The 12,242-nt window shown below is 40.2% G+C and overlaps 1 protein-coding gene across 4 annotated transcripts in view; it reads left to right on the top strand.

The window, feature by feature from the left end:
• Positions 1–12,242, top strand: part of P2RY8 (P2Y receptor family member 8) — a 36,562-nt gene that overhangs the window by 16,437 nt on the left and 7,883 nt on the right. Inside the window, exon 1 of one of the 4 annotated variants that reach the window (XM_037377666.1) lies at positions 10,875–11,925. The exons of the other annotated variants lie outside the window; for them this stretch is intronic. The gene's annotated coding sequence lies outside the window, so the exon portion shown is untranslated. Of the gene's footprint in view, positions 1–10,874; positions 11,926–12,242 lie in introns of those variants that run through there. 4 annotated transcript variants of the gene reach the window in all.

The raw sequence follows: 12,242 nt of genomic DNA, 5'->3' as shown, positions 1-12,242 counted from the left end.
TCCAAAAGCACCATCCCACCTCTGCTCCCGGGAAGCTGAGGGCATCCTTGGGGTTTCAGAAGAGAAGCTGGCTGCTGTGGGGGCTGCAATCACATTTCAGCCACTGCCAAAGCATCCGGTGCCTGCCAGTGAAGGAGCTACCAGCGGCAATTCTCCTTCGAAATCTATGGCACTAGAAGAGAGTGAAAAAGGGAACCAAAACCTTTTGATAGGGAAGCCCTCATGAGAGCCCCAGTTTCAAGCCTGTCATTTTCTATCAAGTCTCATTTCTCATCAAATATTTTCATGTATTATGCATTTCTTTGGGACCAACAGGTTATATTTTTACCTTACATCGATGCTAATAGATTAGACAGCTTTAGGGAAGGTTTTTGGCTGCTGGAACGTGCTTCTTTGCACAGTTAGTTCACAAGAAGGCCCCCTGATGCAGACTTGGTTTACGTTACCTGACTTCTCCCCACGGGTTCCCAAGAACGGTTCAGCAGCCAGGACCATTGCAGCAGGCAGGCTGCATGCCATCACCCTGCTGAGGAAGCCTGATAGCGCGGGCAGAGGATGTCTCCGGCCAGCCGGCCTCCCCAGCAGAGAACAGACACAAGTGCATGTGGGTTATTATTCCCAAGCAACGCTTGGAGTACCATCTGAGGGCCCTCTCTACCTTCAGCCAGAGCATCTGCTTTTCTGGGGATAAGAGAAGATGTTTTTAAGAAGAAAAGGGATTCTTTAGTGATATTAGAATTTCCTTTGGTATTTCTCCAAGACCTAATTCTGTACCTGTGTAGCAAAGGGCCAGGCTAATCAGTAGGCTCCCTTCTCTGCTGGGCTTTGCCGTTATCCACCACTGCTTGTTCCAATGGCCCAAAGCAATGGCCAGGACAACCTGGTGTGTATTTTCCAGCTGAGCATTTTAAGGATCCAGGAAAAAAAGCAAAGTAGAAGCTCTGTCTCCTTAAACATACCCACTAAACACAGGCAGGGTCAAACCTCACACACAGATGTAGACTATATTTGTTTAATTAAGTGGCAGAAATTACAGAAATTTATTTGCAATAGGCTACAGGCCAAAGCTCTTAGGTGCCCTGATGGGGGAGCAGGAGACCCCAGGTTGGCGCCTCTGCTGCTGCCGAGGCTCCCGATGACAAAGGCCTGAGTCAAGAGCTGCTGCTTGCGAGGAGCTCCCCTCTGCATTTTGGACGGGTGGTTTCCACGAGGAGTCACATGTGTCATGCCTGAACACACATGTCACACCTCGGTGCATTTGCCCAGTTTGTTTAGGGTACTTGAAGAGTTCTGTTATTTCTGTATTGTTTGCTCTTACTGCTGGTTTTCTATCCCAAGCACATCGCTGCCACATTTACCATCCTCATCATGTGATCGATGATAGTCCTTCAGCTACAGCCTTCAGCCCGTGGAAATTGGGTCTCATTTGTTGATGAAGCCGAATTGTTTACTGGATGTAACACAAAGCTTCCTGTAATACAGTAGTTCCGATCCTTCAGTGACACAGCCTGTTTTGGCAGGGCTGTATCAGCATGTGCCCTGGCCATATAATTTCCAACAGTTACTTTCTTTCATCAGACTTCTCAGATGCCTAAATTAGGTCAGATTCCAAGCTGAAAACCAGTGCAATCAGCCTCAACATTTTTACACTTTTTATGTATCTGTAGAGACACAAATATCTGTGGTGGTGGTTTTTTTTTTTCTGGCTGACTCGTTTACGGGATCTGCTTCATACACTTCACACATAGAAACTGTGTCTGGTTCCTTCCTGGACTTAATACCTTTTCTTGTCCTTTTTTCTAAGAATACAGAGGATTTAATAACATTCCCACCCCTAAGTATGTGTCATCCAGAACTATATGATTTTCTGTGCCAGTTGGCTTTCTCTAGTCTTTATTTTAAAAACTATAACCTTAACATTTAGTAACAAAAGCCTTTCCCTGTTTTAGTTTAGGTCGAACTACATTTTCCTGAATACATGCCATCTGTACCAAACATGTATTATTAGTACATTTATATAATTTTCCTATGCATCTATTTTCAGGTTACATACTGAAGATGCAGAAGTGCCATAATATTTCAGACTACATCACTTAGATGTTGCTAGGGCTCCTAAGAACCCAAATTCTGCCACCAGAGAGCTGTCTCCTACTGCTCTATTGTTATTAGTGTCTTATCAGAGCATAATTCTTTACTGTGACAGTGATGAGACACTGCAACAAATTCCTCAGAGTAGCTGTGGATGCCCCATCCCTGGACGTGTTCAAGGCCAGGCTGGATGGGGCTTTGAGCAACCTGGTCAAGTGGAAGGTGCCCCTGCCCATGGTGGGGGGTGTGTGTGGAATTAGATGATCTTTAAGGTCCCTTCCAACCCAAGTCATTCTGTGGTTCTATGATAATGGTATCAGTCTTCAAAACTACCTCAGAGTCTGTCTTTAGGTATTCCATGACTTTCACAGTCTTTATCTACAACAAGCAGTTTTCAGACAGACCAAAATACCTGTAAAGCCCTTAACCAGCTCCCCACGGGCTGGAATTTCTCTTTTTTACCAGGTGACATTTTAATCTGTGCCACTAAAGGACCACCGTCTGTAGGAGCTTGTTTTCCAGCTTGCCATTCTCTGTCAGTAAGTGTCTGTTCTCCTCAGAAAGGCAGGGACTACTCGTCCATGGTGGGACTGCTTCTTTATGGTGTGCTTGCATTCTTATGTTCTTTAGCGTATTTCTTTCCTGCCAGATTATTGTATTTGTTTTACTGTGTTAGTAGGTTTTAGTGGAACAGGACGGTTTTAGTTTCCTATTCCTTTTAAACTATTTGGGTGAAGGGAATAGTGTTATGTGATTTTCAAGTGCCAGAGGGTAAGAACGTTGTGGGGGTTTTTCCCCACACCTGAATTTTTACCACAGTCAAGTTCCGATTTGTCCTGTAGACTCAGTTTGAGAGCTCATGCCGCCTAGCGACCCCCTTCTTTCTCTGACAAGGCCATATGTTTTGCTTGAGGTTAGACCCCCAGCCTCAGCTAGACCTCAGCTGAAACTCAATAGTTTGATCCACAGCTGGGAGAAGAGTAATTTAGGGCAATTAATCAGCTGCCACAGTGTGTGGCACCTCACTTGGAGACTGAGTCACACCAAACCTTGTGAATATAGCTATATTTGGAATCACCTAAAGCTTGCATTTAGATTATGTGGATTTGTTTTACGATAAAACTTTAAAAGTTCTAAGTTCTCCAGTCTTGGGGTTAAGCTAAGCAAATTTTTAAAAAACTAATGCATTTTTGTGTAATTGTCCTTGTCACTGCGTTTCACAGGCTTAGTCTATTTTTCCAGGTGGTTGAATTTTAGGTGTTAACCTTAAAAGGAAATTCTCTTTAAGACTGGATGAGCTCTGGAGCCCATGTTTTTTTTCTATAGTGTTTTGGGCCTAGTGAAACTCAAACTTTAAAGTTAGTCTGATCACTTTTTACATTAGGACTTGGAGGTCCTCTACTGTAGGATTCTTTCCTTTCATTTAAAGGTTTATCTAACACTTAATAGCTAAACAGCTGAAATTTCACTTGTAGTCATGAAAAAAGTTTAAAACCGGAAGAATGTTATCAATTGTAGATATAATATGAAACAAGAAAATAATTTCATATATTACTATATATGATTATACAATATAATACTGTAAGATATATAATATTGTGCACATATATAGGCACACACACACACACATATATATATATATATGATGAATCAGTAACACAGGCTGAAATATCATCTGATAAAAAAGAACAAAATTCTAGAACCTGGGGGGTTGATTATGGGGTTTATAGGTATTTCCTGAAGTGCTGCCTGCATCAGAATCACACTAAGGCCACTTTCACCCCATACTGGCCTGTGCTGCTTGCATGTGGTCACTATTTAAAATAACTCAGCTGTATTTATTTACCTTAAGCATGTGGGCAAGCAGACAATTCATGGCAGAGACAAAGTGGTTGGTAGTATATTGGCTGTAGTGTAGTATGTCCTATGGTATGGTAATGAATGCACTTTTCCACATGGTAACTTGGAGCCGTTTTGCAAAACTTTATCCCAGAGGGGTAAACAGTGTCCTTCGACTGTATGGGTGAGATCAAATACATAAAGTGGCTAATGAAATACAGATTCACACCTTTGATTATGTTGCAAGAATGTGTTTGCTTGCCCATATGCTTAAAAATAGCAGAATACCTCTGTAGGTAGTAGAAGAGATTGTGAGTTACAGACTGTTTACAAATGGAGCACCCAGAATTAGCTCTATTAAGTTGGAGCTAAATGCCAAGGTCATAAAAATTATAGTTAAACACTAATTTTTAGTGTACAGGTCAATAAATAATATTCTTTAAAGCACAGATTTTTCATTAGTTTTTCTCAAGATAGCAAGATGCCAGTAATGATTTGCAGAGCAGTGGTGATCCAGGTATCTCAGGGCCTTCTGCTAGCAATACAGAGGAATTCAAGTAAAGCCAATAAGCTATTGCAATGCATTGTCGGCTCCTAAGAGCAGAGACTGGCTCCTCCAACAAAACCAGATGCAGAATATGTTTGATTTCTGCCTGTGATTATTTCACAGGCAGCATTCATATAAAAATATATCAACATATATCTTGACTATAATTAGGGCTCTTAAATACATCTCAATGCAGAAAGACTATGTTAGACATGGATAGAATCCCATTTTTGTCTTATTTATGCATTTAAGTTAACTAACTGCAGTAAGGACTTGAAAGGAAGACCAGTGCCTGAACATGAGGGCATTTGCAGTGTGGTTCAGCTGGAGACCTGCTGCCTCACCTGCACTCAAGGACCTTCGGCCGAATGAAACAACAGCAGATGTGGTTTCAGGGTGCTATTCCTGTTGTATCTCTTTGTATTAGTGTGATAGCTTAAGTAGTCACAAAGAAACTGAACAAGAGGTGAAACTTTTGTTAGAAACCTTTTTCTTTTTTTCCCATTTTAAAATCTTCATTTCTTGTATGTTACCAGTCATACCTGTAGCTGGTATCAAATTGCCAAACTGAAGAGAAGTCAGGAAAAAACTTAACTGATAAATCGGGGAAAGGGGGGGGGGGGGGAATTAATTGTTGCCTCTTTCTTTTTCCTTTGTGTGCATATAACTCTGTTTTTAAAACTAGGTCATACAGTGTATCTGCTCATGTAGTTAGCTACCGCAGCTGCAGTTATCAATGCCCAACATAAGCCATGAGCTTTTGCAGAGAAGCCAGCTTTCAGTTCTTTCAGCATGTGAACAAGTGAGTTTGCGTGAGCTTGGACTGGGTGAGCTGGCTTCTATCTCCTGAGAAAAGAGCTCTGAGGTGCTTTGGGCACAGTACACACCTGCCTCAGGCTTCACTGAGAGTTGCATGAACACCAGACCTGCAGGACTGATCCCAAGATAAATGAATCCTGGTCATACCATCTGGGCCTCATGGTGGTACTGCACGTGCCCTAAGTTGCTCCTCTCAAGACATATGCAGGAGACACATAGCTGTCCTAGTGACACATGGCCTGATCATATTACTATAATTAAAAGGCAGAATCATCCAGGGTACCCTGTGATTGTAGCTTTGAATACTATTGACTGCTGGTGACAATGTTGAAAACATGAAGAAACTTTCTCTAGCAGAGAATCACAACCACTTGTAAGACCATATACACAGGCAACTGAACATCACTCAGGAAAAATACAGTGATACACAGGTCAGTAGTACAGATACAATTCAGGGTTCGCACTCTGAGCTGTGACAATAAGCAGTAAGAGAAGCTGTGCAAAGGTAGGAGTTGTGACAGCGCAAGATTTCTCACGGAGGTCACCCAAGGTGAGCCCCAACCAGTCTTTCCTTCAGGCGAGGCTGGAAAGCATTGTCCATAGTGCTAGGGAACAAAGAGACAAGCACAGAGCTCACGTTTCCCTCTGCCATGGATTGCATACATTGCTGCCTACTGGTCCTTTGGCAGCCCAGGCACAGAACTCCTGATGAAATACATGTTGTCACCTATTTTCAGCAAGTATTGACAAGGGGTCCAGGGGAATGAGTGGACACAGTATCAGTTCCAGCCATACAAAAAAGCTTCCAGCAGCTCATTTGTTGTATCAAATACTTCCAGTAAGAGGCACGGTTTGACAGGAAGCAAGGCTCATCCTTTCTGTACATCTAGCTCTTCTTGCCCTTTCAGGAGTGGAGAATCAGATAGGCAAGAAAGCTGCCGAGTGCACATCAGTTTAGCTCCTACAGAGCCCCTGGGCTCATGTATTCTTCAGCCAAGACTGTTCACTAGTATTGATGTGGGAATCACTTCTATCTGATGCGTAAACCCGAGAATGCCCAGTCTGCCAGGAGTTTGCCACCAGTACATTGAAGGCATCTGGGGAGAAAGCAGAGCAGTTGGTCCTGTAGGTGGGCCATCAGTAAAGGCTAAATGATACACAAGCACAGCAGCAGGACCAGCAGAAGACAAAACCATTTTTATTCTGAATCCCAGCTGTGGCATCTTTGCTACACAGTTTTATGACCTGCAGTAAAACTGACTGTAGGTTTTGACAAACAGCTGGAAGAAGATGAGTACAGGTAAAATCGTGCAATTGGTCCTATTCTGTGCCAATTCATTTTCATGTGGGAGCTGGTCATTTTAAAGGGGCAGCTGAGTGGTGCAAGTGTGAAAGGGGACAATGACGTTTTAGTGGACTAGTTCAGATTTTGACAGAATCCAAGCAATTACAGGCCTCCAGGAAACCAGGATCTGAATCAACAGGATGTTTAAATTGAGCTGGATTCATCTTCAAACACCTGCACTTACAATGGAAGCGACTACGTATGAGCTTGTTACAGTCACTGGAGATCTGCCCAGTACAGCCAGTGGCATCTACACTTTCCAGCTCACCCTAATATAGACAGATTTCTATGGATGCTAAATCCATGGCTGTAGCAAAAAACAGGCAAGAAAGGTGCCAGCTATACCCAAATCCTGCTGCTTAATGCTACTGCTCTGGAAGAAGTGTTGCATATTCATATAGATCTTACTTAACAAAAGGAACAATAATTCATCCTGTATTTACAAGTCACCAGTTATTACAGATCCAACACAGACGTTTTGGGATGTGTTTATTTCTCTGGGAGGTAGTAAGAGGGTTTGTACATACTGAGACCAGCTAGTGGAGGTTGTGGAAGAAGGCCTACATGCTCAGCCAGGTTCTTTGATTCACCCCTAACAATACCGTTTCCAATTTCTGGCCCCAGTACATTACATGACTGTTAGAATTCCCCTACGCTTGTTGCTCAAAATATTTCCCAAATACCATGCCAAATAATCCTTTCAGCTACCTGCAGAACTTGGTTGACTGTCCTGTTTATGGACTCCACCATATGTTAAATCAATCAACAGCTACAGACTGTCATATTTGTAGCACAAGTGCAAAAAAAAAGCAATGTGTGAGAATTTTTTTTTCTTCTTCTTTTTAATCTCTAAAGATAATCTTCAAAAACATGCATGCAGCTCTACCTCAATTCCTTTGTGGACTGAACAGGAGAGGAAACATTCAAAAAGAGTTTCACAGATAAGAGAAATTAAAAGATAGAAAGTACAGATTTCAAATAGAATACATATATATACACACACATGCGTATGTTGTTTGTGTGTGTGTGTGTGTGTATATATATATATTTGCTGTAAAATGCCAGTCAGACCATACAGATTCAGTACAAGACCATCAAGTTTTCTGAAGATTGAGAGATTCTGTTTTGGGCATCTGTCATATTGCCTACCACAAAGACCTTGCGCCAACAAACTGCTACTTCTTTTCCTGGCATATGAGGTCAGAAGGGAAATGATGGACAACTCTTTTTCCTCTGACTTTCCCAACAGCTATGCGAGGCAATTATTTGTAGCAGGAAGTAATTGTGGGCTGGGCACCATTGTCTGTCAATCCTGGACATAGGCAACGTTAGAAAGATTTAAAGTTATAAAGGAAATCACTTTGTGTGTATTTAAATTTAGACTTGGTCTGGCACTTTCTGTGGTCAAAGTTCCGTAAAACCATAAATCTTCACCATCTTGCCATAACTCAAGGACAAGCCACCTGCAAGAGGGCCCCCTGGTGCAGGACAACTCCACACTACTCAGGATGTCTGCCAGAGCTTTTGAAGTTGGTTGTCCTTGGCCAGACACCATATGACAAAAACTGTGGTCTAATGAAATCAAGGTTCCCTGCCAGGCACGAGCAATATTTCAGTAACTGCTTGCATGCATGCTTTTATTTCACCAAGAGGTAAGTTACCTTATGCTGTTGGGAAATATAAACGTTCACATGGGCAGTGACCACAGAGCAGCCTAGAGTCCTGTAGAGTGAATTCCTGACCTGTTATGTTGAATTTTTAAAAGGGGTTGCCTTAGCTTTGCTAATCCTTTTTAAAATATCAGGCTTGAAAAAATTAAACTTATAAACCCTGTGTATGTAGGAAAGACCAACATATATACTATATTCTAGCTACTAGCTCATAAACTGGAACCTCTTTAAATCCAGTTTAGGATGCTTACTCTGACTGAAATTTAAACCAGCCTAGAAAATCTATCATCGGAGTTACACAAGCTGGGCTTCCATTGACTTCAGGTTTTGCTCACAGAATTTTAAAAAGCTGACTGCCTTGCACACCAATAAAGAAAACGGCAAGCTGCTTCATTTTGTAGTGCAACTAGCACTTAAAGTCATAGAATCACACTTCAGATGCTGGGGTTTTTTTTCAATACTGGTCCACAGCCTTATTATTTCCATAGACCTGAATACTGCAGAAATTAACTTTTTAAAGACTACATTGACTAGTTTCACTCTGAACTGGGTTATTGACACAGATGATCGTGGCTGTGTTTATGCAAACTTTATCCAAATTAGGGTGAACATTGCTAACACCAGCACATAATCCTGACTTTGCTAATTTACGGTTAACAAAGGTGAAGGTTCAAGTGAACTACAATTCAACTGTCAGCAAAACTGCATAGTCTGGGACACACACAGGAAATGTAATGGTAGCTATGTAAAGTTAATTTTACTACTCAGCTAGTTCTGAAGAATTGGTATAGCATTTTCTTGCGATTTTTCTTTGCCTCTCACCTATATATTCAGATTTTACACTTAGTAAGGCTTCTTTGGTTGAATCTTGGCAACTGCACTCCCTCAAGATGGAGAAGAGAAGCACTCTATTAGGCAGAAATTATAGGGTTAGTTTTCTTCACCTTTGAATACAGCTGCTTTCATCTAGATTGATATAGCTAACTAGCTCAACAGTCATGTACCCCTCTACTACACTACAGCTGGTAATGCTTCTATATTTTATTTATGAAAAAATAGAGGGTTTTTTTACCTCTCAATGTGAAATCCTTGTGGAGAGAAGTCACTCTTGTTTTACCTTACCCTAACTATTTGAGGTCAGAGCTATAACCACCATAGGGTTTACTTTGACTTGGTGTACTAAGATAAAGACTGAATTTTGTCTCCACAAGAGTTTTTCCCTAATATAGTGATTATAATGTAACTCTTTCATTGTAAGAAAAATATGCCACCTTTTGCAGTTTAGGCATACACATGGTTTACTTACATCCTTTATCTGAATAATCTTTGTTGAAAAATAAGAAATAAAGAACAGTTGGGTTTTTTTTTCAAAAGCTAAATGACATAGAAGATTGGGAATATTGCAGCTAGTTAGATGTTTTCAGTTTTGTTGGTTTGCTCAGAAATACTTGTACACATGAGTGCACAGAGGGTAGAAGTCTCATTTCCCAAATATATTTAATCTAAAAAGAAGATAAGCTAAAGCCTAGTGCAAAATAATGTCTTTGTGATAAGTTTCTGATCTTTGCAGTCATAGTACTCAAAACAAAACAGAAAGAGAAGAAAAAAAAAAAAAAAGAAATTAGCAGGAACAGGGAAGGCCCAATAACAAAGAAGTTTCTTAGAAGACTTAGGTTCAGATCTTGACTGAGTGAACCAAACCCTTGGCTTTTTGAGATGTAAGCCTAGAAGATAAAATTTGCATGAAAGTTTGTTGCGACGATGAGAAAGAACCATCCAGACAAAACCTGCACCCTCTTTCAGTAAAGCCCATGTTCGCTTTAAGGAACATGCAATCAGACATGCACTCATTTACATGCCTCAGTTTGGCGAACTTGAACATTTGCAGAAGTGTTTCTCTGAAACACTTAAATGATGCTTTAGGAACAATAACTGAGATGTGTTACAAAGGGCACTTTTTCTTCTTGTTCCTCATATTAAAACCCCTTACTCAATTTGAATATCAAAGTGTTTGCCACTTTTTCCACAACTCAAGATGACTGGTTCCCGGCTCCTTGCCCTCCTGGCTCCTTCTTCTCCTCATACTCAGTTTACAATAGAGATTAAGTGTCTGTTTTCTGTGCTTGTCTGATATATTTTTATCTTACTAGCAATTCAGATAGTGCAGGAGGGATTGGGTCCCCAGCAGGAACACTGCACACTAAGGATCCCTAAGTTTTCACCAATTTTAGCTACATTTAGAGAGATAAACTATCCTGATCCTTTATCTCTGGTTATTACTTTGTAATAGTATTAAACTGAGCAAGTGAAAAACAAACAAATTTTCAAAAAATGCATCTTCTGAGAAAAAAACAAATCACATTCTTCAGTCACATTTGTGTTGATTCAAAACTGTTAATATTATTTTGCTAAGTGCTTACAATAAAATCTATGTTTTCATTTTGCTTCATTCTCAGTCTGTTTGCAATTGAGTTGAAATTGCATTTTAGTTTGTTTTTCCTGTAATCTGAAACATGCCATCCTACATTCTTCATCTGGAAGGGTGTCTTCCCAGAAGCGTAATACTATCAAAGAATTTATGAAATAAGACCTTTTTGTTCCACAAAATAGTGCATTGACAGGTAGTGAACCAAAAATTATGAAACAGAATAGGTTTTGTAAGGCTTTCTGCTGCATGATATGTTTTGAGATTTAATTTTCTATCTCAAATCACAGGTGACAAATCCTTTTATAAAAGGGTAATTCTGGGTTTCGTTTGGCTCACAGGCTTTTCAGTCTTTTTCACAGGTGCACTTGACATTGACAAGAGAAATAGAATAGATGCAAGAGAGGAAACACATCAGTTTTTACTTAGCAGTCCCCTAAAATGAAAGTAGACACATCTCTACTGCTATTTTTCCATGGCAAAGAAATAACACAGTTGTCTTCTGATGGCTTACTGTTTGTTTTTTACTATACTCTTTAATGTTTAATTTGTCATCTTCTGTCAATTGAAGGGACAGGAACCACCATTACTGTCAAAAAGACACTAAGCAGCTGTCACCTTTGTTTACAGTTACAGCTCGGATGAAAACCTGGTGTTACTGAGTTTCCAGGTGAGCTTTCCATACAGAGTGCCATGAGCCAGTGAGTACAAAGGGAAGCAAAAAATCCTACCCGGATTTAATGAAAGTTATTCCAGAGGCTGTAGGTGCTCTTACTTCCTAATATAAAACTAAAATACATCCATCCACTAAATGTTTTAAAAATGAGACAAGCAGAAAAGTTTAACATTTTCCTTTCTATATCAGAATCCTGAGGACTGATGTAAAAGGCAACGAAACTGGATCTTCTCACTTGAAGCATCCTTACTGCATTTTTGTTTCAGTCTACCTGTATATCCATTTGTCTCTTGTAGTTTAAATACATCTCTCCCCAAAATAAAAGCAAAACAATGTCTTTCTAATGGCCATATTTATGTAACAGAACTGTATTTTTACAAATCATGCATATGAAACCTTAGCTGAGGGTTGATGTTTTAAAATTATCCTGCAGCAAAGTTTCTCTTGCAGAGAATCCATGCAAGCTCCACTGATTTGAATTGTGTTGAAAACCTGAAAGGAAACAACTCATAAAATGTAAGGGTAATGTAATTTTAATCCTCATAAAGATTACTTTCTTACTTGAATTATGACCTTTTCAAGTTAAACCACAAATGACAGATGGAGACTGTGGTTGCAGTAGAGGAAGGACATAAAGTTACCCTGAACAAGAGGAAAATATGAATAGACTGTTAACTAAACCCAAATAGATGCAATACTGGGAGAGGTAAAGTATGCTGAAAAGCTACATCGTGGTTCCAGCAGCTTAATCTGGGCATTAAAAGGCAAAGCTTCGCAAGTAAGGGTGACTCAGAAGAAGGATTCAGGAAGAGAGACCCAGAAGGGTTTGTTAA

This window comes from Falco rusticolus, chromosome 2 (assembly GCF_015220075.1).
Source record: "Falco rusticolus isolate bFalRus1 chromosome 2, bFalRus1.pri, whole genome shotgun sequence".
Lineage (NCBI taxonomy): Eukaryota > Metazoa > Chordata > Aves > Falconiformes > Falconidae > Falco > Falco rusticolus.
This window is presented reverse-complemented; position numbering and strand designations above follow the sequence as displayed.